This window comes from Phyllostomus hastatus, unplaced genomic scaffold (assembly GCF_019186645.2).
Source record: "Phyllostomus hastatus isolate PE091 unplaced genomic scaffold, TTU_PhHast_1.1 phas_contig_16, whole genome shotgun sequence".
Lineage (NCBI taxonomy): Eukaryota > Metazoa > Chordata > Mammalia > Chiroptera > Phyllostomidae > Phyllostomus > Phyllostomus hastatus.
This window is the reverse complement of record NW_025333643.1, coordinates 3,628,250-3,651,476: the sequence shown is the minus strand read 5'-3', so window position 1 is coordinate 3,651,476 and position 23,227 is coordinate 3,628,250. Positions and strand designations below refer to the sequence as shown.

Here is a 23,227-nt window from a genome sequence, read left to right as displayed (position 1 = left end):
TTATTATAACTTTCTATAAAATTGGGAAGGGAGAAACGAAAGCTGTTCCATCTGCCTATTACAAGCATGGTAGCACACTACCATGTTGTTCCTTATTGAAAGTTCTGAATTTGGAGCTTTAAATTTGCATCTTTGATATCTAGCACAGCAAGTAGGTACCCCAAAGCAGCTGTTCACTGAATGAATCACTGAATGTTCAGAGTCTTCAGCACATGAAGAACACACTAGCAAAGGGGGCGGGGGAGGGGGGGGGCGCAGTTTTTATCTTTGTAGATTTTGGGTACCATAAACAGACTAATATAATTCACTATAGGAAGTGCTTCCATATTTATATTATTACATGCTATTTGGAGATTTAGAAAATATCAAGGGGTATCCTATTTTGTACACCAAGACCTCATTTTAATGCCCTAAAATAAGATTTGAATATATAGTGTAAAGGGGTCACATGTTAAAAATTCAGCAATAGTTGCATTTGGGGTAACAGGCCCATTCAAGGCAAGCTGTTCTAATCAAATCTTATCTGGAGATTAATACAGCACCTACATACTGTGGCCATCCTGTTGCAATACTAGTCACTGGGATAGCAGCTGGTAAAGTAGGCAACAGAAAAATCAAGATTTTACAAGCTTTAATTTATAAGGGTATTTAATGCTAGATAGTAAATAAGCTATATTGAAAGATACATATACCATCAATTACAATTAAAATACCTAATGGTATTTGGTGGGAGGGTAGGAAGAAAACTTATAGTATCTAGTGTACACAACATTATTACACTTACATAACAGTCTTACCATCTTTAAGTGTCAGATTCAAATTCAACTAACAGCTTTGGAGTACAATCATTATGCTATGTTCTTTGACCTAAGCTCTTAATCAGAAAACATTAGGTGCCATTAGCATATCCTCTGTGGATGACAATTGTCAGCACACTGGAACCAACACAGAGCAGTTAAAAATTCTGATGCTGAGCTTGCATCCCAAACTACTCTGAGTGGGTGGGACCCAGCACCACTATCTTTTTAAAAATTAAGAGTCCTGGGTGATTCTATTATAATGTGCAGTCAAGGTTAAGAACCACTGCTTTCATCTGGGAGGGAAAAATTTACCTGACTTAAAATACTTCATTATACACTTATTTTGAGAAGTTATACACTTATTTTAAGATACTGTGCTTTAACCAGATTCAAATAATACTGTTGTAAAGATATGTGTAAAATATTTAGTAACCTCCCTTTCATGACTCAGTACCACTTCCAATGTGGTTCAGCCTCTAAATGGAAATCATCTGTGTAGACACAGTCCCACAGGGTCCCACGGGTATCCCTTGACTTGTTGGAACGATCCGTGGCAAAATTACCAGCCCCCGGTCATGACCTTCCCACTGATCTGGGATGCTAGTGTGTTGCTCCTGGAGAGTAGTCCACCAAGAGTTCAGAACTGGTTGTCACTATCCACAACAGAGTGAACATTTCAAAACCTTTCCAGCAATTTAACAGAGTAATTTTGTCTCCCAAACATTAACTTTAAAAAGTTAAAGGCTGTATTTTTTCATAGTTCTATAAGTTTTGTTACATTTTACAAGTACCACTCTGCAATGAAGGAGGTGAGGGGGAACCTGGTCATCCATCAGGTAGCTAGCTGCAAGGGCCGGACTCCGCAGTATAGTCAACGCTCTCGGCAGCCTGCAGCTGGTCCACCCTGGCTCCTCACATCTTACACCCAATGCTTCAAGCACACTTAATTACAATACTTAAAGTTACTCTTAAAAATCACATTGTTTCACTTCTTCATGCATGTTCTCTCTTTTGTGAAAGACTTTTCGGGCCTGTCTACCCAGCAAACCACCCATTGTTCCTCAAGAATTGACATACACCCGTCTTGTCCTGTGGGACCCCCATTCTTCCACCTCATCACTCCTGCTCTGTGCCATCACTGTTTCACATACATGCTTCTAACCAAGTCTAGGCTTTCAGAGCAAGGGCTATGCCTTCTTTATCTTTGCAAGGTCAGTTAGGCACAAGCCTGGCACGTGGTAGGCCATTAATAAATACTTGTTAAATGAAATCAGTAAGATAAAACTTCTCAGAGGCAGATTCCCTCCTGCACACTTCCCCTATTCCCCAAAACACTGGATTATCTAACGTGACGCTTCTCCAGCTGAATTGTTGACATCTTTTGGGGACCACAAGTTCTCACATTTGAAAAATACTCATCTAGATTCGGATCACTCTTTAGTTTACAATCCATTCATTTTAAAAATCCTAACACTGGAAAGTGCCAATGCTAATATATTCATAATTAAAGTACAAATGGAATTGCTTTTAAGTAAATTAGAAAGATGGAGCCAAATTTTATCTATAAAAACTCAGGTCAAAAATGTATTTTTTTAAGAATGCAGAAATTTGAGTTATCAGATATTTAAAGCCTTAAAGAACGTCTGGGTACAGAATAAGCAGCACTACACAGACACTGTCATGAAGTGAAGTTTTTACTGTAAAAACTGAAAACCATAAGAATATGTTCAGACTACTTTGGAGTAGGGAAACATTTTTCTAAGCCTGGAAAAAAAAAAAACTTAAAGAAAGGAAGTCACAGAGGAAAACACTGAAGAATTTGGGTGACTATACAAATTCATGTTTTTGTACATCTGAAAACACCAAAACCAAGTAGAGAGGCAAACCACTAAAAAGAATATATTTGTAACATATATTATGGTGGATGAAGGATAAATGTTCTTAGTATATTAAGAACACTTAAAAGTATGAAGAAAAAAATCTAAAATTTTTTAAATTTCATGTATTAACAAAGAACATAAGAAAGAAATGAATAGCCAATATACTGTTGAAACACTATTCAATCTCATTAATAAGTAAAAAATTTTAAGTATGAACAATAAAATAAAAATTTTAAAAATTTAAAAATTTAATTAAGTGATTTTCCATCTGCCAGATTAACAAACGAGAAGACTTTTTCAATCTTATTTAATGCTGGTGAGGCGAGATGCCATTGGAATTTGTGTTCACTGCAAGTGCAAACAGATAATGCCTTTCCACAAAGCAGTCTGGCTTTCACATTATGCTATTTACAGTGTTGAAAATGTTCACAACCTTTCCCTTACACTGGACTGTGCTTCTAAAACTCTGCTTTATGAAAATAATTAGATTTGGCCAAAGAGTTACATAAAGATGCTTTGCATCCTTCTATGTATAATAATGAAGACTTGAAAACCTAACAGTCCAAAAATAAGGGAATGAATGAAGTGACCCTGAGGTATGTCAATGACACAATATTATGCAATTCCTTCAAAAATATATAATGACATAAGGAAATGTTATATTATATACTATATAATAAATAATACACACAGGTTAACCAAAAACAATAAAAATAGGACATAAAAGATGTATATGCTCTACATCAATTTTGCTTACACATTTAAATACTCATCTAGATTCTGATCACTCTTTAGATGTGTTAAAAAGACTGGAAAGAATACCCAAATGTTAACACTGCCTTTAAGTCATGAGGCTTTATTACATTTGTCTGTATTTCTAATTTACCTATAAAGAGTATATGCCTTATATGGTTAAGGTGAGGGTGAATGAAGTTCACCTACTTTTTACAAAACAGGCACATAATGAGAAAATATACCCTGATAAGGCATAAGCAATGGATCCCATCTCTTATTTTTTTTAATTTTATTTATTTACTTATTTCTTCACCCGAGAACATTTTTTCATTGCTTTTAGAGAGAGGGGAAGGGAGAGAGGAAGGGAAAGAGAAATATCGTCATGAGAGAGAAACATCAATTGGTTGCCTCTTGTATGCACCCACACCCAGGACTGAACCTGCAATCTAGGTATGTGCCCTGACCAGGAATCGAACCAGCAATCTTTCAGTTATGGGACGACACTCCAACCAACTGAATCACACTGGCCAGGGCCTGTATATCTTATTTTTAATACTATGATATGTGCTTCTGAGTTAGATTTAACAACTAAAGATAATAAAATTCCAAACATTTATTTAGACCTTTAAAAATTCTAGGATGTTTACACTGAGGTATCTGTCCTAAAGAACAGTCTACAGGAGGAAACTATACTGTTGTTTTTTTAAAGATTTTATTTATTTCTTAGAGATAGTGGAAGGGAGGAAGAAAGAGAGGGAGAGAAACAGCAATCTGCAAGAGAAACATTGCTTGGTCGCCTCTCGCATGTCCCCAACTGGGGACTTGGTCCGCAACCCAGGCAAGCGCCCTGCCTGGGAATCGAACCAGAGACCTTTTGGTTCACAGGCCATCACTCAATCCACTGAGCCACACCAGCCAGAGCGAAACTCTGTACTTTAAACTTTCAGAGTACATAGACAGGTATTCATATGCTTTTTGTCTTCTCATTATTTACTAATTATTTCATGTATTAGTATCAGTTCCCCAAACTAGACCATAAGCCTCTGGAGGAAAGAAAAACTAAGCTTCAGTTTTTGGTACAAAGCTCCCCACAGCAAGTACTCCACAAATGTTCATTATAACAGCATCTCAGGACCTTGGTGGAATAATGATGGCAAAATAATGATAAAAGAGAGTCCAGACTAATTACTAGGTTAAATTGTTCTACGTGTTAGAGAGCTGACTACCAGTTTGGAATAGAATTACTCAAACTGTAAGGTGCTTAATAAAAACCAAAGGATCAAAATCGCTCTCCAGAGACTTTTTAAAAAATAAAATGTACCCTGGCCAATGTGGCTCAGTCAGTTGGGCTTCGTTTGCAAACTGAAAGGTCACGGGTTTGATTCCCAGCCAGGACACATGCCTGGATTGTGGGTTCAGTCCCCAGTCTCGGTGCAAGTAAGAGGCAATCAATGTTTCTCTTCTCTCTCACATCAGTGTTTCTCTCCTTCCCTTTCTCCCTCCCTTTCCCTCTCTCTAGAACCCATTAAAGAAAAAAAAATTAATAATAAAATAAAATGCTTTCATGATGGCACTTGCAAAGAAGGGAATCTTTTAATGTTAAGCCCAACAATGATCTCCTCAAAGACCCTGGAAAGTATAAATAATCCTGCTGGGCTATTTGGTTCGTTTAACAGATTCAGTTGCTCTCTTCTTCCCAGTATTCTAAGTAGGCTAGATATTTAGCTAATGCTTTCATTTTAAAGACTTTGTTTCTCCTTATAACACATTTATTTTGTTAAAAAAAAATCACTTTAACCCAATATGTAAATAATGATCAAAACAAACCTTACCAAAGGAAGAAAATAAGTTTGACTATACCAGACCTAAACTTTCCATTAAACAAGAAATTGGATGTATAAAAATATCACGTGTAAAACCATCTCTAGAACCCATTGCCATTCACAAGTACACTCCTCAGTACAACACAAACCACAACAGTCACAATGATGATGATGATGGTGCTTGTAAACACTTCACTGGTCAAGGCACTTGCACTTTTTAATCTAATACCTTAATTATTGAGGCATGGTTGTGAGAAGGAAAGCACAGGAACAGTTCCTTTAAATGAAAACCAAGCATTCAGTAGTGAGAAGGAAAACTCAAGAAACCAAATCTCCTTTTCCTTTAAATACAGAGTGGGGCAAAAGTAGGTTTACAGTTGTGAGTACACAAAACACAGTTTATTCTTATATTATTATTTCTTAATTATTGTATTATTTTCCATACAAACAACTGTAAACCTACTTTTGAGCCACCCTGTATTGTTTAGAATGCAATGTTCTGTGGCTTCTACATAAAGGCCTAGCTAAAACCTACCTACCCCAAGAACCCCTTTAGCTAGAATTAGTATCTTTATTCAAGTATATTTAGGCTTATACGGCCCTTAATTCTAAAAAAAAAAAAGGCAGACTGTAAGGTAATTTATGTACCTCTCCCCGCCAGATTATAAAGACTACTTTGCATACAGTAGGTCTTCAACAACACAGCTGCTGAATCACAGAAGACATCAAAACAAAACAATTTTCAAATGCCTCGTGTAGCAATGATATGAATCTGAATATCTATTACCAAGTTACCTATGGCATTACATTTTCATTTAAGGAAAGGATTCCTAAATATATCATAAAGTACTGCTTATTTCTAACTTGGAATTTTCACACTAAAATGACGATGAAAAATATACAGTATTTTGTCAAATTTTCACAAAAGCAAATACTGTTACACTTATGTCCTGACTTTTACTGTTTATAAAATAGTACCAGTCCTAAGTTAAAACATTCTCAACTTCTATTAAATGGTTACTAGGTCATTTTCTGTAATATAGTGGGATTTTAGTATAAATACACATATTTTTAATAAAAGCCTTTTTAAAAAATGGTTCTTCAAATCAGATTTAAACTTTCAATACAACAGTACCACCTAGGGGTGAATTTTAAATTGCAAAGAAAATTCTGAGAAAGCAAACTGCATTATTTGGGCCATTCTCACCTGGTGTATATTTCAAACACAATAGCCTCTTATTTTATTTAATAAAAGTAACAGCAAATATCTTTTAACAAATGGTTGAACCCTAACTAAACTTTGCAAAAATTAAATAAAATACTAACAATACCAATTCAAGTGGTGTCAAGTGGTTGAATAGGAAATCTGCTTCATTAACATGAGTCTGATGTAACTATTATTTTAAAGCACCTACTAGGACCCATGTTTTAAATAAACCAGAATAAATCAGTACTGGGGAAAGGAATTTAATTAATAAGCATTCCCAAGAAAGAATTTTTTTGCAAAACAGTGTAACCTGTTAGTTTAAGTAGTACCTTAAAATGCTTGATAACAATTGTTTTCTTGCAAACAAAAAATTATCTTAAGCCCTGGCCTGGTACCTCTGTTAGAGCATCATCCCAGAATGCCACGGTTGCAGGTTTGATCTCTGGTCAGGGGACATACAAGAAGCAACCAGTGAATGCATGAATAAATGGAACAACAAACCAATGTTTCTCTCTCTCTCTCTCTCTCTCCCCTTCCATTCCTCTTTCTGAAATCAATAAATAAAAAAATATTATTTTAGTGGTTTTCATTATTAAAAACAATAGGTTCAGTAACCCTCACAAATTTTATTCTGATATTCACATTATCAGAAATTATAATTATCCACAGATGTATTCCTGCAAGGTAGGCTAGAACTAACTTCCATGGTAAAATTAGAAGAACCCCAATGGAGGAAAAGTCCTAAATATTTAACATTCGAAGGGCAAATATCACTGGTATTCCCAATCTTCAATTAACAATTCAGTCTGCCTTCAAAGTACTGAATATGCCATATCTCTCTACCTCTTGAATCACCCTTTCAACCTGTTAAGATCCAGTCTAGAAAATAGACAACATACCTGTTATTTTAACAGAATTTTAATGCCTCCCCTGCCTTGTGCCCCCCCTTTCAATAACTACCCCAGAAGGTAACTACTATTCTAATCTTTAAGAGTACAGATTGGCTTAACCACTTTACATAAATAAATACGCCATTCACTCTTCTGTAACTGGATTCAAGTGTTATCCTTATTGTTCTGTGTAGCATAAATAGATCATGCGTTTTCATTGCTGCATAGTAATCCATTGCTCTAATAGAGCATACTTCATTCTGCTGTTGATGAGCATTTAGGCAGTCTCTATTTGGGGGTTATTATAAATACTGCTGCAACAAATATTTTACTGCGTATCTTTCATGCGCATATGACCGCACTTCTGATACATACGTAAGAGTGAATATGTTTCATCATAGAGTAAGTACATGTTCAGCTTAAGTAGATATTGCCAAATAGTTTCCCAAAGCTATTGTACCAATTTATATTCCTGCCAGCAGTGTGGGATTTCAGGTTGCCCCACATTCTCACCAATACTTTTCTACCTTTGCCATTCCCACTACTCTGGTGAAAAATGAAACAGCCCACACTATGTCAGTGCTTTGCACTTCTCTGACCAATAGTGAAAACTCTTAAATGCTTTAAGAGGCAGAGAGATAGAGTCACTGTGCAGAACAGAGAGAGAAGGGTCTAGGCCAGTGCCTCTCAACCAGGCCAACTTCGCTTCCCCACACCAGGGGACATTTGGCAGTGCCTGGTCGTTAGAGCTTGAGGTTGCTACTGGCATCCAGCAGATGAAGGCCAGGGATGATGCCAAACATGCTATAATGCACAGGACTGCCCCCAGCAAAGATTTACCTGGACCAAGTGGCAATAATGCACTGTCAAGAAACCCTGATCAAAGTAAACCATTATTAGAATTTTTCTCCTTAGCCATATATCAGTAGAAGGTATAGCTCAAGGGGACAATTTCCTATTTTCTCAAAATGTTATTTTCTCCCTAAAGGGATAGAAAGACAAAGGACATTTACTACATGTTGGGCATGGTACATGGGATAGAGCTAGGTTTTTTCACATACCTTGTTTCTTTTTTAATCCTTACAACAATGCTGTCAGGTACTATGACCATTTTATAGGTAAGGAAAGAGATCATCAGGCTAAGTAGCTTGTCCAAATGCACACAAAGAGTGGCAGATCTGGGATCTGAAGCTGAGATTCACTATACCCAGGGTATTGCTTTTAACTAAAAATAAAGAGTTTTTTAAGTCCACAATGATTGGTAACTTGCAAGGGTCAAGTTTTAAATTAGATTTGTAAAATGCAACCGACTAAAAACTGGGTATAAAAAACATCAATTGTGCCCTGACTGGTGTGACTCAGTGGACCGAGAGCTGCTGGCCTGCAAACCAAAGGGCCACCAGTTCGATTCCCAGTCAGGGCACATGGCTGGATTGCAGACCTGGCTTCCAGTAGGGGGTGCATGAGAGGCAACCACACATTGATGTTTCTCTCCCTCTCTTTCTCCCTTCTTTCCCCTCTCTCTAAAAATAAATAAAATCTTTAAAAAAAAGAAAAAGAAAAACATTTTCAATGTGAGGATTAATATGCACCTGTAAGAAGTATACCTTAAAATTTTTAAAGAAATCTATCTTCCCCAGCATCCTGGGATCTCTCTAAAGTTACAGCCATGTCTTATTTTTCTTTGCATATGTCCCAATGCCTGTAGGAGTAGGCATTTAGAGTTTTCTAGATTAATTACTGACCTAAAACCCCAATGAGAGAAGACAAGCTTCATAAAGCAAGCAGATGGTCCAGATTTTATTTTTTGCCAAGCCAACTATATTTAGTAGCATAAACTATAATAAAATGGATTTTGTTGCAAATATATGATTAAATCAAATAATGGTTGATGCCATCAAATTCTTTCCACAACAATTCCATTTTTCCAAGGATGGATTGCCAGTACAGCCATGTCAGTCATCCTTCAGATGTTTTCACTGATGCCTGTTTGTAAGAAAATAACAGTCACAGGGCCACCAGAAATCCATCCATTATAAGAGTAGTTTTCAACCCTGCCCATGAATTAGAATCACCGAGGAGGCTTTGCAAGCCATGGCTACCCATGCCTCATATTTGGAGGTTAGTCTAGTAAATCTGGGGTGAGACCCAGAAAGATGCACTTAGAATTTACACCCAGGGAAAAGCTACATTCAGAAGTACAGTTTGAAAATAGCTCCCATATAACTTGCACACATGCCCCTCCCCTAGTGATTCAGAACCACTGGGGGGAAGTGCAATGAGGTGATTCTGAACTGAATTTATTAGGGCACCTGCCTTCCACACCGCCCAGAGTTCAAGAGCATCCCACAGAGTTACTCCCAGGCAGGACTAGCGGGCAATGTGAGCCAACCTAAGAAACAGCTCAACTTCCCATTGGGAAGTGACACTTGGAAGTGGATAGTTTGAATTTACACAATTCAGTCTTGTTTTACAAGGAAGGGGCTAATGAACTCCCTATTCTCAGCCTCTCTTCTTAAACTATCTCAACTGTAATGCCTGTCTGTATTAACACCAGAAAAATACAAACCAGGATTTCCTGTTTATCCTCATGGGTAGGAGTATGAGGGGTCCTAGAAATGGACACAGCATTTACTGGAGGAGCAAAGTAGGATTTCTATGGTGTATGTGTCCAGTTAAAGCTGGTGGTGGTGAACTTTTAGAGATACACGGCACCATGACGTCCTCCCTTCAGGGGACTTAGGCAGCTGTAATGTCAGAGGAGTGCACTCCTCTGATTAACATCCATCTGTCAGTTTTCCTACTTGTTTCCCCAGCACTTAACACAATGCCTAGCACCTGGTAGGTCAAAGATCTGTGGACAGAACAAATGAGACGGAAGAACTCAAGAACCTAAGGTGGGAATGGAGGAAAGCCACAGGTGGTCGGACGCCCTCAGCTCTGGGTCGAGTCTAGGACAGTTTGAAGGGAACACTGACTTGACAGCTCGGTGAACTCTGCATTAGAACTAGGTTTCTAGCCAGGCTTAGAGGATGAGTGACACTGCAGCCTCCCAGAGAAGAGCTGACTGCTGTGTCCCCAGTAACAACAAACCACAGCCATCATGAGAGAACCGAACCTAGAGAAAGAGAGAAGAGGGTCTGGGCACTAAGGACCAACGAGAAAGGGCTACAGGGAAACATGGCATCTACCCATGGAGCAGCAAAGGAGAGAGAAGGTAGAGCCAGAAGCTAAAAAAAATGACAAGCCTACTTTTTGAGCTCTCTGCAATCTCAGACTGGCTTTCTAGTAAAAAAGAACACTAGATATGGAGTCAGAAAAGTCAGGTCCTGTCCAGCTCTGACCCACACTTAACCATGTGATCCTGATCAAGGAAGGCTGCCTGTTCCAGCCTCGATTCTTTATCTGTACAAGGGGTATGATAAAAACTTCACTTGCCCATCACAGAGGACAGCCAAGGACCCAGTGAAATAACAAAGTACACACAAATGTTGGTAATTATTTTTTTAAGATTCCATTTATTTATTTTTAGAGAGAGGGAAGGAGAAAGGAAACATTAATGTGTGGTTGCCTCTCATGCACCCCCTACTGGGGACCTGGCCTGCAACACAGGCATGTGCCCTGCCTGGGAATCCAACCTGCAACCTTTTGGTTTTCAGGCCAGTGTTCAATCCACTGAGTCACACCAGCCAGGGCTGCTAGTTCTTCTTTCTGAAGGAATGTGGAGAGTTAGAACTGTACCTCCCAGGACAAAAAAAGAGAGAGAGACAGATGTTTTTCTCATAACAATAGACATGAAGAATATTGTTTTGCTCTTTTTCCTGATGGTTTCAATTAACAATAGTAACAATAACAGTGAGAGGCCTTAACGTAACTGAAAAGCCTGAGTTTCTTTGGGGAGAATACTGAGGCAAGCCATCTGCTACCTACAGGGATCTGGCTTTTCTCTTCAGTAAGAGTAGAAAACAAATCCCTAAAATTCCTGGTTGCCTCAAGTTCTAGATGAGGCTGGTAACTCAAGTGTTAAAGAGTCTAACCACTCCCCTCATAAAAGTTTCAGTTATAATCCCATTATTTTTGAATGGCTATCAGTGTACTTTGAAATTCTGATTACTCAAGGATTACTGCTACAGGATATCTGTGCTAACAGCCCTGTGGTACAGTCTGCCAAGAAGAAAATTATGATCCTGGTTGCAGTAATGCCAATTTACACCCTATCCAAATAAATGAGCCTTGCTGCTCTCTCTTCCACATTTTCCCAGTAAAAAGAAGTTTGAAAAAGAGAAAGAGAAACATGAGAAAATACAGCATTGCACCTGCACACTTACTGGTGTCTACTCCCTGCTGAAATAACCAAATAGCTATATTTTATTTATAGATGCTCTCCGGGTACAACTGCTTAAACCACAGGCTGAAACACTTCTAGTTTGGCCTAGAATCACTGTGGAAAGGTACAATAATATACTTCTCTTAGGAAGGCTGACACAAAACAGACATTTACTCCCTCTTACTTAAGAAAACCTTCCAATCAGCTTCTGACAGAGCACCACAATGTGTTTGCTGTTTTGATAGCATGGTTATTTAAAGATCCAGCTGCCAATTTTAATAAACTGGGGAAGCCACAGAGAAAAAGAATACATGGACTCTTTCTAGACCTTTCCTCTTATTCATCTGGCATATGGCCCACTACTCTTCATAAAAGAAAAAAATCACCCCCCTCACTTTTCACTCGTAAATGCACACTTAGTTAACACTGAATGAAGAGTCCGATTAACTTGGTTCAACATGCACTCATAAAATGTTCAGATGCCTTCTATATGCACCTGGTAGGTGAATGTGAAAATATTTTGAAGAACTGAAAAGTGCTATTTGGCTACAGAGAGAGACACAATACAAAGGTAGCACCTAAATTGGGGGGGGGGGGGTTGGGTTGGGACAGAAGAATGCTGTAGAACCCCAGAAACAGAGACATCAACAACACTCCCCATACACATCGGCCCCTCTCTACAAGCTTCAGGTACAAATTCCTCCAGCCCACAGTCATGACAGAGGTAAAAATCTGGAAGTAAGCCAAACACAGACACGCTTTTCATGTCTCCAAGTACCATTCATTTGTCTTCGGGACCCTAGACATATGACAAGCAAATCATCCAATAAACAGACAGACAGAGTGCCATGTTAACACAGTACCACTTCACTGGCCTAAAAGTAAATGGTCCAAAGATGAGTAAGATATGGTCCCTGTCTTTAAAGGGCTTATAATTGAGGACAGACTACAAAAACTACAAACAATACAGTAGTTACCCCTTATCTGTGGTTCCACTTTCTGTGGTTTCAGTTACGGTCAACTGCAACCCAACATTAAATGGAAAAATCCAGAATTAAACAATTCATAAGTTTTAAGTTGTGCACCATTCTGAGTGGTGTGATGAAATCTCAAACCATCCTGTTCTGTCCCACCCAGAACATGAATCATCCCTTTGTCCAGGCCTCTTCACCCATCAGTCATTCAGTTAGTCACGCAGTAGCTGTCTTGCTTATCAGATTAGTTATCAGAGAGATAGAGAGACACCATATTCACATAACTTTTAATACAGTATATTGTTATAACTGTTCTTTTATTCATGGTTATGTTGTTAATCTCTAATTTATATTTTAAACTTTATCATAGATGAACTTTGTCATACGTATGTATAGGAAAAAACATGGTATGTATAGGGTGCAGTACTATCTGCAGTTTCAGGCATTCGAGGGGGCTCTTGGAATGTATCCCCAGTGGGTAAGGGGAGGACTACTATAAAAGGCAGAGGAGGGAGAAATCCTGTTTTCTGAAGGGACTTAAGTGTGAGCTTCATAAAGAAAGCAGCTTTTGTCTGGACCCTTAAATGAACAGAATTTTAAAGCAGGGTTAAGGACATTGAAGGCATTCCAAATAGAGTATTTCATTAGACACAAAACTTTTGATATCCCTCATCAATATTTTCATAGGTATATGAAGGGAACTTTAAGTGATCACACAGGACAAAAGTAATTTAAAATACAAAAATATTTAAAATATCCAGTCCTGGGGGCCAGGAGTTAGCCAGAGGCAGGTTCCAATCTTGGTTCTGTCACATACTAGCTATAAGAGTTTAGACATATTATTTAATCCCTCTGGTCTAGTTTTTCGTCTTTGAAAAATGGGAATAATGACACCACCCACTGAAGACTGGAAACTCTACCTATAAGCCACCACTCTTACCACAGCATTTAATGAAGCCTTTATTTCCCCTATAGGCCAAGACCAAGTGTTCCTTGAGGTCCAAAGCCTTTATTTACTGTGAAATGCCTAGCACACCCAATAACTACCAAGCTCCCTTCCTTTCCACTGGATTTCTATTTACTATAAAAAGACATTTTCTTTTATAATGTAAAACATCCCAATTTCAAAATTTGAGGACTTCCAGTCAAGATAGCAGCATAAGTAAACACAGCTCACGTCCTCACACAACCACATCAAAATTACAACTAAAATACAGAACAACCATCACTCAGAACCATCAGGAATTGAGTTGAACGTAAGTCTGACAACTACGGAATTAAAGAAACCACATCCAACCAGACTGGTAGGGGGGCGGAGACGCAGAATGGGCTGATCCCATATCCACCTGTGATGAGTGCGGTAGTTAAAAATTCGGGAGGAATATCTCAGTGGCAAGAAGTGGCAGCCCCACACCAGGCACGCCAGTCCCTCCAGCCCAGGGTTCCAGTGCCAGGAAGCTAAGCCCCCACAACTTCCAACTACAAAAACCAATGGGGATTCAGTTAGTGGAAGAAACTTCTGGAGTCCCAAGCAGTTCCTCTTAAACAACCCACACTTGGACTTAATCAGACTCATTCCCTCCGAGTCCAGCACTGAGATAGCAGCCTGAAAGGAACCAGTGACATACAGACAGAAAGTGAAGGATGTAGCGTCAAAGCAAGTGCTGAGGAACAGCTTCTCCCAGACAGAAAGGCAGGAAACTGTGGTTTTTCTGAACCCTCCCCCGACAGAGCCGGCAGGCTGATGCCATATCTGAGACTCCATCAATCTGGCTAACAATGTTTGTCCCACTCTGGAATGCCCAGAGACTCCCTCCAACCCAATTTACAGGCTCACCCAAGCTGCTTTCCCATATGAGGATGGGTGAAAAGGTGAAGGGCTTAAGAAGTACAAACAGGTAGTTACAGAATAGCCAAGGGGTATAAAATACAGTGTAAGAAATGGAGTAGCCAAAGAACCTGTGCATGAGCCATGGACATGAACAACAGTGTGGAGATTGGCTGAGCGAGTAGAGGTGTTGCATGGAGGGGGATATGGGGTGGGGGGGTGGGGAGGATTGGGACATCTGTAATAGCATAATCAATAAAACATAATTTTTAAAAAATTGAGTTTTACCTTGCACATTTCAGCATCTCTCTATTCCAGCAGGATTTTGTTTTGTATAATTAATATTATATGTTTTATACTCTCTCACACACACATACCTATCTCTCTGGGGACTTGAGTATATGAAACACTATCAGGAAATCATTTAAATTTAGTTCTAACAATTAAAAATTAAATAATGTTGGCATCCCAAGAGAAGACTCTTAAGCTTTATGTTAGCTAAACTTCATTTTTCTGCTGTGTTTCCAACAGGTCGAGACAAACACAGAATACCAAATGGCAATAAACACGGTCAGTAGCACACTTCAGTTCTGTCTGGGCAACAGTGGGACTGAACAACAAGGGACCATACACAAAGGCCCTCTTTATAAAATGGATACATATACCCTAATTTTTTATCTACTCAAAACTTACGTGAGAAGAACCTGGGTATACTGGCTTCATCAATAGTCAAAATTCTTGCTATACTGGAAAGGAGAAAACCCTCAGGACTGAGTCCTTGTAAGAAAGTTTTCTGGGGCAACAGACTGAAATTCAAGCTGCCTTTAACTCCAGCACTCTGCCCAAATACTCCCCAATCACAACCATTCAGAAAATCGCTACCCTGAAAAGAACAATCCCCATTTAAAACTGAATAATAATGAGGCAGGAACTATCACCAATTGATGCAAATAACATACATGATAAAAGAAAGGAACATTATAAAGGGCAAGCAGTTGAAGAAAACATACTAGAGAAATTATACTACAAAGAATTTGAAATGTATGAACCAACATTTCTCTGAGATTTTTTTTAAAAGAGGGTATAACCTTTCTGAAATAAGGGATTAAAGAAGAAATAGTAAAACAATAGCAGAGATAAAAAAGATAACTGGCATGTTCAGGAAAGAATGAAAAATAAAAATTAATCTATGACAGAAGTGGATGTCACATTAAAAGTGGTAAAAGAAAGAGACATTGACTGAAACCCAACTAGGTGCTCCTGAAGGGCATCCTGAAGAACTCCCAGTTCAAGGATGAGCCCTCGCCTTGCAGACCTTTGCTGTGGACTTTCTGGAAAGAAGCCCAAGACAGTGTCAGAAGAGACATTCTTCTCTAGCTAATATGGTAGAGCCATTCTGCTCCTACCAATGAGGTCAGCCCAGGGACAAAGCCACACACCGACAAAATCACAGGGAAATGCAGAGCCTGAAAAGACCAGGATCCTGTTAATCAAACTGCACCTGGAGCCCACACTACCTTCAGACTGTTCCACTATGTGAATTAATAAATTCCTTTTAAGAATTATTTTGATTGAGTTTCCCATTACTTGCAATTGAGAAAAGGCAGAACTTTCGTAATTTTAAAATAACACACTAGGAAGACAAGAGACACAACTGAAAAAGTATTCAAAACAATGAGAATGTAGTGAAGTGGCTTGCTATAAAATTAACTTGTCAAAATCCAGTATGAAAAGAAGAGTTTATGTGTGGTTGATACAAGCTCAAAATATACTCCCAGCTCCCTTCTCCCTTCTCTCCTCTACAAAGGGACTGAGAAAATGAAATACGCTCCGTGTTCCAGAGTTTCTTATAGTTAGGAGTACTCACGTAACACAGACCTGGCCAATGAGAGACATAAACCGAAATCTGCTTCGGTCTTCTGGAAAAGCTTTTGCATTTCTTAATAAAATGATCAGGTAGAGCTCATGACACCCTTTCTTCTCCCTAGCCTTCGCTGATTTACAGTCTTGAATGCAAATGTGATACCTGGAGATAAGGCAGCCACTTTGTGACCATGCCTTGAAAAGCTGAAGAAGGCTACAAAAGAAACTTAACAAAGTTACCTCACAAAAGCTAGGAACTTGAGACAGGAAGGTTTCACTTCACTGACTGAATTTTCCTTTTCTTTTTTTTTAACACCTTTTGTAATAAAAACTGATAAAGAATGATAATTATCTTAGAAATACAAAAGAAAAAATTATTAGGGATTATTCCAAGTAATTAGGAGATTATAAAAAGGCAACAAGTATAAGTTGAATAAGCAAAATAGCAGAGGGGAAAAGGTGTCCAGGCTATCAAAATGACATGAGCCACGAGCTTACCGAGGCAAAGGGTTTTGGGGGGTGGAAAGTAGAAAATATAACTGAAAAGATAGAGGGGGCCAGAGGATGAGGACCAGGAACAAACCAGACGGAAATGAGACTTCACTCTATATAGTAACATACAATAGTGAACAGTTTCCATAGTTTGTTTTGAGGAAAGGGAGAGAGTGATACAGTAAAATAATGCTTGAAGATCTGTTCAGGATGCAGAATAAGTTCGATAACTCGGGAAAGAAGAAAAAAAAAAGTGAGAATCACAATTTCAAAATTACATTAGCAATACTCGATAGAAAATTCTGTTGTAAATGTTGAAGTATTTGGACAGCTCTGTTATTACACACTCTTTCTCTACACGTCACTATTTCTGAGATGAGCAAATTTATGGAGTTAATTTTTCATTGCTGAACAGTAATATAAGAGAATACATTTGCCATTTTGTTCTCTATTTCATTCTAGGTATAAGTTCCATCTAAACAGCTCCAAAAAGGACAGTAGCTAGACACGGACCAATCCCTAAAAGGAAAGCAGCCTGGGTCCAATGTACTACTTTTGCACAGTGATGTGCTATGCGGAGCACACAGTTAGAGTCTGCAGACATGGTTTCTAGGTTCGAGTCTACCTCTAACTCACTGTAGGGTCCTGGGCAGGCACCTCCTCTTTCTGAAGCTCAGCACTCTCATCTATAAAGGAGATGGCCCAAAACTACACTATAGTCCTTTTCAATTCAGAAGAGAATTGGCCAACAGAATGAAATGAGATTATTGTTTCCTATGACCTGATACATTTTTTAAAATTTTTAATTGATTTTAGAGAGGGAGGGAGAGGAATATGAAACCCGCAACCTTGGCATATCTGGATGAGGCTCTAACCAACTAAGCTACTCAGCTGGGGCTGATCTGATACTTCTATACTATTGATTCTTTCCTCTCCTCTACTTCCTTTTTATATTATGCCTCACTAATTCTCTGCTTTAGATTCCTTAGTCCTTGCTCCTAGGAGCAAATGACATAAACCAACACAAAGCAAAAACAAAACCAAGACAATTTAAACACACACACACACACACACACACACACACATATATACACACACACACAGAGCACTGGATATTATTTACTAGGGAAGTTTCTAAATGTATTTGAGAAAAAATAGAACTGGTAGGACCTGTCTGAACAGAGAAATCTTATGCATCAGAACCCAGAGAGTAAATTACCTGATAATTGCTATTCTATTTGCTTGTGGAATTCTGCCAAGTAAAACTATGGTAGAATCATGCTTAGAAATAGACTCCTTAAAAATCAGTATTGTCTTGCCCCTTTCCCCAGCTGCCACAAAGATACTCAGTCCTTTGGAGGAAGCTAAGGCCAGCGCTTGCCCAGCACTTGCCCACACCTCCCTCTCAGGGCTGCCCTTTTACTGCGGGGGGGGCATGGGATAAGATCAACGCCCTCATTAAAGTGGCTGGTGTAAATGTTGAACCTTTCTGTCCAGGCTTGTTTGCAAAGGCTCTGGCTAATGTCAACATTGGGAGCCTCAAGTGCTACGTAGGGCCCCCTCCTCCAGGGCTACCCCAGCTGAGAGAAGAAAATGGGAGCAAAGAAAGGAGAAGCAGAGGAGTCTGCTGATGACACGGGCTTTGATCTCTTTGACTAAACCTCTTTTGTGACACATTCAATAAAAACCTGAAATCTTGAAATAAAAAATTAGTATTATTTCATCAAGATAAACATTTTAACTTCTTGTTAATTTAAACCACCTAAATATCTAAACTCAATGACACAGGCTTCCAGGGTGGTTTTAATATAAGAAAAGCTTGGGAGAAATAGAGAATTAATTAAATGCTCTGATTAACTGAAAGTTAGCATGTATAAATAATTAATTTTCAATTACTTGGAAGACAATCACAAAACAAATGTTTTAATAAACACCCGGAGCAAAGCACACAGTAGAATCATAACCATATAAGATACGCCCAACTTCCTCTGACGTCTCTCACTCAGGAGTCACGGTTTAATATATTGAAATCTCTGTATGTGAATACAGACACACACACACACACACACACGCAATGTCATTTGTAAAATCCCTCCTAGGATTTCTGATGTGCCCCAGAAGTAAAATGCTCTCCACATAAAAGAAACACTAGTCTAGACTCTAGAGATAGAGACAGACTTGTCAAGGGCTGTTACTGGAAATATCCTCAAAGAGAACGGGTTCTGGCACTAAGCATCTCACCAAGAGTAAGTGGTAAAGAAGAGACGTTAATCCTTGAGGCTGGTACAAAATACACATTTTCTCCATTGAAATTCTACCAGCCCCAGATTCTCTCAGAAAACAAAACCAACCTCAGATACAACCAAATAGTTATACCACTCACAGCCAAAGTGTGTTCCCATTCGTTTTCCTCTAAACAAGGCAGCCTCTTCCTCCAGTTCTTTCAGGACGTAAGAGTATATAGTGACTTTTGGAGATTTTGTAGGGACTACTGGAGATCATCTTTAATGTCTCTAGTTAATTTTTAAGTAAGTTCAATTAGTCCCAAAATAAAGTTCCACACACTGCTTACCAAAATGAAAGAGACTCGAATGTCTTCATTTACTTGAAAAATTCCACCATATTCAAATCCCAACATGCCTTCATGCATCTATTAACTTTGCCAAGGCCAATTTACACCCTGCTGCCAGCCCACGAACGGGAGGATGAGTAACTTCTGAGTGGGCAGAAAGAGCTGGCTGAGCAGCTGTGGAGGAAGGAGGAACCGAGGATTGCTCTTCGATAAAGAAAGCCAAGTCCTGTCCATGTACGCAGGTGCCTGACAAAGTCTATCTACAGCAGAACACCATCATCCGGGGAAGGATGAGATGGCATGCCTTCACTCAGCACACATTTACTCAACACCTACCACGGACCAGGCACTGTGCTAGGCAGTGGGGATTCTACAGTGAACAAAACAAGACAAAAATCCCTGCTCTCGTGGATTGTACATTCTAGTGCTTATGAGAGATGATAAATGAGATAAAAAATAAAGCAGAAGAGTGCAGTCAAGTCACAGATGAACAGAGACAGGGGGCAAAGAAGGCTGCTCTGAGAAAGTGCATTTGAGTGAAGACATGAAGAAAGCAAGGGAACCACCCATGATGGTATCTGAAGGAAGATCATTCTATGCTGAGAGAGCAGCAAGTGTAAAGGCCCTGAGGCAGGAACAATAATTAGGCCACCTTGCCTTAGAGGTTCTATAAGAATATCAGCTCTTATCTCTGCATGAGAGGGGAGGCCACTGGAAGGTTTTTGAATACAAGAGTGGCATAATCTGATTTATACTTTTAAAGGATCACTCTAGCACCAGAGTTGAGAACAGACTAAAAGAAGACAGAGAAGTAGTGAAAGCAACTGGGAAACTTCAGCAATAGCCCAAGTGATAGATGACAGCCTGTGGACGAGGGTGGCAGCAATGGTGATGGTGAAAGGTGATGAGAGTTAGGATACGTCTGAAGGCAAATTTAACAAAACCTGCTGGTGGACAGTTTCTGAGATATGAGATAAGTAGTCAAGAATGACCCTAAGCTGTTTGGCCTCCATATCAGACTTTTCAGATGTATATTTGGGCATGACTACTATCCACACTGAAAACAGGCTTGAAATCCACAGCAAAATAGACCTCACAAGCTATAAAAGGCATGCATCTGCAGGGGCCTATAAAACTACAGGCTTCTAAGGCTCCATAAAACACCACACTTAGAAAGAAAATTCACTGCAATAGCTTGTCACAAGATATTAATGCTACTATAGTTTTACTTATTTACACTCTACTCTTTGTAGAGATTCCTATAAATTTATAAGCAATTTATTTATTTCATAAATCACTAATAACACATTACTTACTTCTCACTCCTCTTAACCAACCTACAGCTGACTGCTGACTGGCCCTTCGTGAAGAAATTCCTCTCAGCCTCCACAGTGCTCTCCTGGTACTTGCCTCCCTGAGCCCTTCCCTGATCCCACTTTCTCATTCAAAACATCTTGAAGACGATTCTTCCCAAAGATCTGTCCTGCCTATCTTTCCTTCTGTCTCCATAGTCTTTCACTTCAAGCCAACAGTTCCTTCAAAGTAAACAGCACATAGATTTACATCTCTAGCCTAACTCTCGCTGGACCACAGTTTGCTATTTCAAATGGCATCCTTGAAACTTCTACATAACATTCTACAGCCTCTCAGATTCACTAAGTCCTACACTGAATTTGAGTGACACTGAGTGACAGACTACACAGCTTGGACTTCACTTGATAGCTAATATGAGGCAAAATAAGATTGGTGAATTTCCTGATATTCTTTTCTCATCTTTCCTTCTGAATTTACATGTTATCTGTCTTGTTTTTATAATATATGTCACTTTCTACGTGCTATAAAGGTAAAAAGTGACACCTATTTACAGGATGAGATCAAAGTAGGTTTGCAGTTGAGTACACAAAACACAGTTTATTCTTGTATTATTTATTAATTATCATATTATTTTCCATACAAAGTGTAAACCTACTTTTTGCCCCACTCTATTTATCTATATACATTACATATACCCTAATTATTTATCTACTCTATAGATCTATTTATTTATATGTAACTATACACACGTGTGTGTTAGGGTACTAACTAGGATACTATGGATACTAGGTACTAACTAGGATACTAACTAGGATACTAGGATAACTAACATAGGATACTATGACATATCCTATTTGCCATTAATATGATTGCTTTATTACTACATATGATCTTCACTATTACATATACAATCATTGAGGGCCCATTTGACTCACTTTGTATGACCTCTGTGGAGTACCACTGTATGGTATTTGCACAGAGAAAGGCCACAGTATCTGCTGTATCACAAATGTGAAAGATGATGGAAACTGGCCCAACAGCAAAACCAACTAACTAAAAATTTCTTCAAAAGGTGCTTCCCTTTAAACTCTCTAAATATTATTACCAACTGGGCTGCCTTTTGTTTACTATGCAATTAACAAAAGTTCCTTACAGACAGGGAACTTTTCTGACGTATTTCATGAGAGTCTCAAATTCCTATCTCTAAGCCACAGGAAGCAACCTATTTCCTCAAGATATATTTAAAAAAAAAAAAAAAGATGATGCTGATGATGAAGGAAAAGAAGAAAAGGAGGGAAAACAATGGAGACAATTTTAAACATCAAAACAGCTTTACTCTTATTTTCTAAATCACAAACACAGCCTTTAGACTAAGCACCATTTCTAAAGGCACACACTTATTACTATTGTTTCTTTCAAGAAACTTCCTTATTGAAATGATCCAAACCGCTATCACTTTGCTACTAAAACTGAGGCTACCCACAGCATCAGCAACATGTGGGAGTTTGTCAGAAATGCGAATTAATGGGCCCTTACCCAGAACTACAGAATCAGGCAAACTCTTTAAGCAAACACTAGAGAAAGACAGCTCTTTCCCAAGCCAACATTTTTGAAAACACACCTTGTCATGTCATCTCTCATGAAAAACCATCAATGGCCACAGAATAAAATCCAAATACCTTAGCAAAAGGTGAAAGATCTTCATCATTTAATTGCAACAAACATGTGTTGGCCACCTGCTTTATGCCAGGTACTTTTGCAGGCAGAGAGGATGCAGCAGAAATCCTTGCTCTCACGAGTGGAGAAACTGCTCTCAGAACTCAACTCCTTCCAACTATTCCATCACCTGGGTTCTACTCACATGATCTTAATCATTTACTCACCCTTCTCCAAATATGTCGATGCATTTTACTCACTTCATGACATCCTGTTTCCTTTGCCTAAGAATTTCTTCCGCACCTGTAAAAACTCCTTTCAACTCAAATGCCATCAATAAAGCCACTTCCACCCATCCCAGGCCCTGGTCTGACTCAATACCAACCAGACTTAAATAATCTCTCCTTTCTCTGGGCTTCCTCTTATGCTCCAGCATAGTTAGGGTTGCATCCCTAAATTGTGGTTTGTATTTAAACACCTGTTTCCCCTTCACAGGGTGGTATGTACCTCAAGGGCAAGACTATATATTTATTATTCACCGCTGTAGCCTTGGCACATGGCTTGGAATAAATAGGCATTTCATTAAATGCTTTTCAAAATGCAAATACTGTCCTTGTTCAAAACTCTTCTTTGGAAATCTTTACACTTTGCTCTAAAGTCTATGTCACTCTATGACTTTTTTTTAACATGTTATTTATTCTTAAAGAGAGGGGAAGGGAGGGAGAGAAACACAAATGTGCAAGAAAAACATCGATCGGCTGCCTCTCACACATGCCCCAACCACAGCCCAGGCCCACAACCCCAGCATGTGCCCTGACCAGAAAAATCCAATTGTTTTGCAGGACAACACCCCACTGACTGAGCCA

At 38.9% G+C, this 23,227-nt stretch overlaps 1 protein-coding gene across 2 annotated transcripts in view; it reads right to left on the bottom strand.

The window, feature by feature from the left end:
- VGLL4 (vestigial like family member 4) overlaps window positions 1–23,227 on the bottom strand; it is a 151,430-nt gene that overhangs the window by 83,816 nt on the left and 44,387 nt on the right. The gene's annotated exons all lie outside the window — the stretch shown is intronic.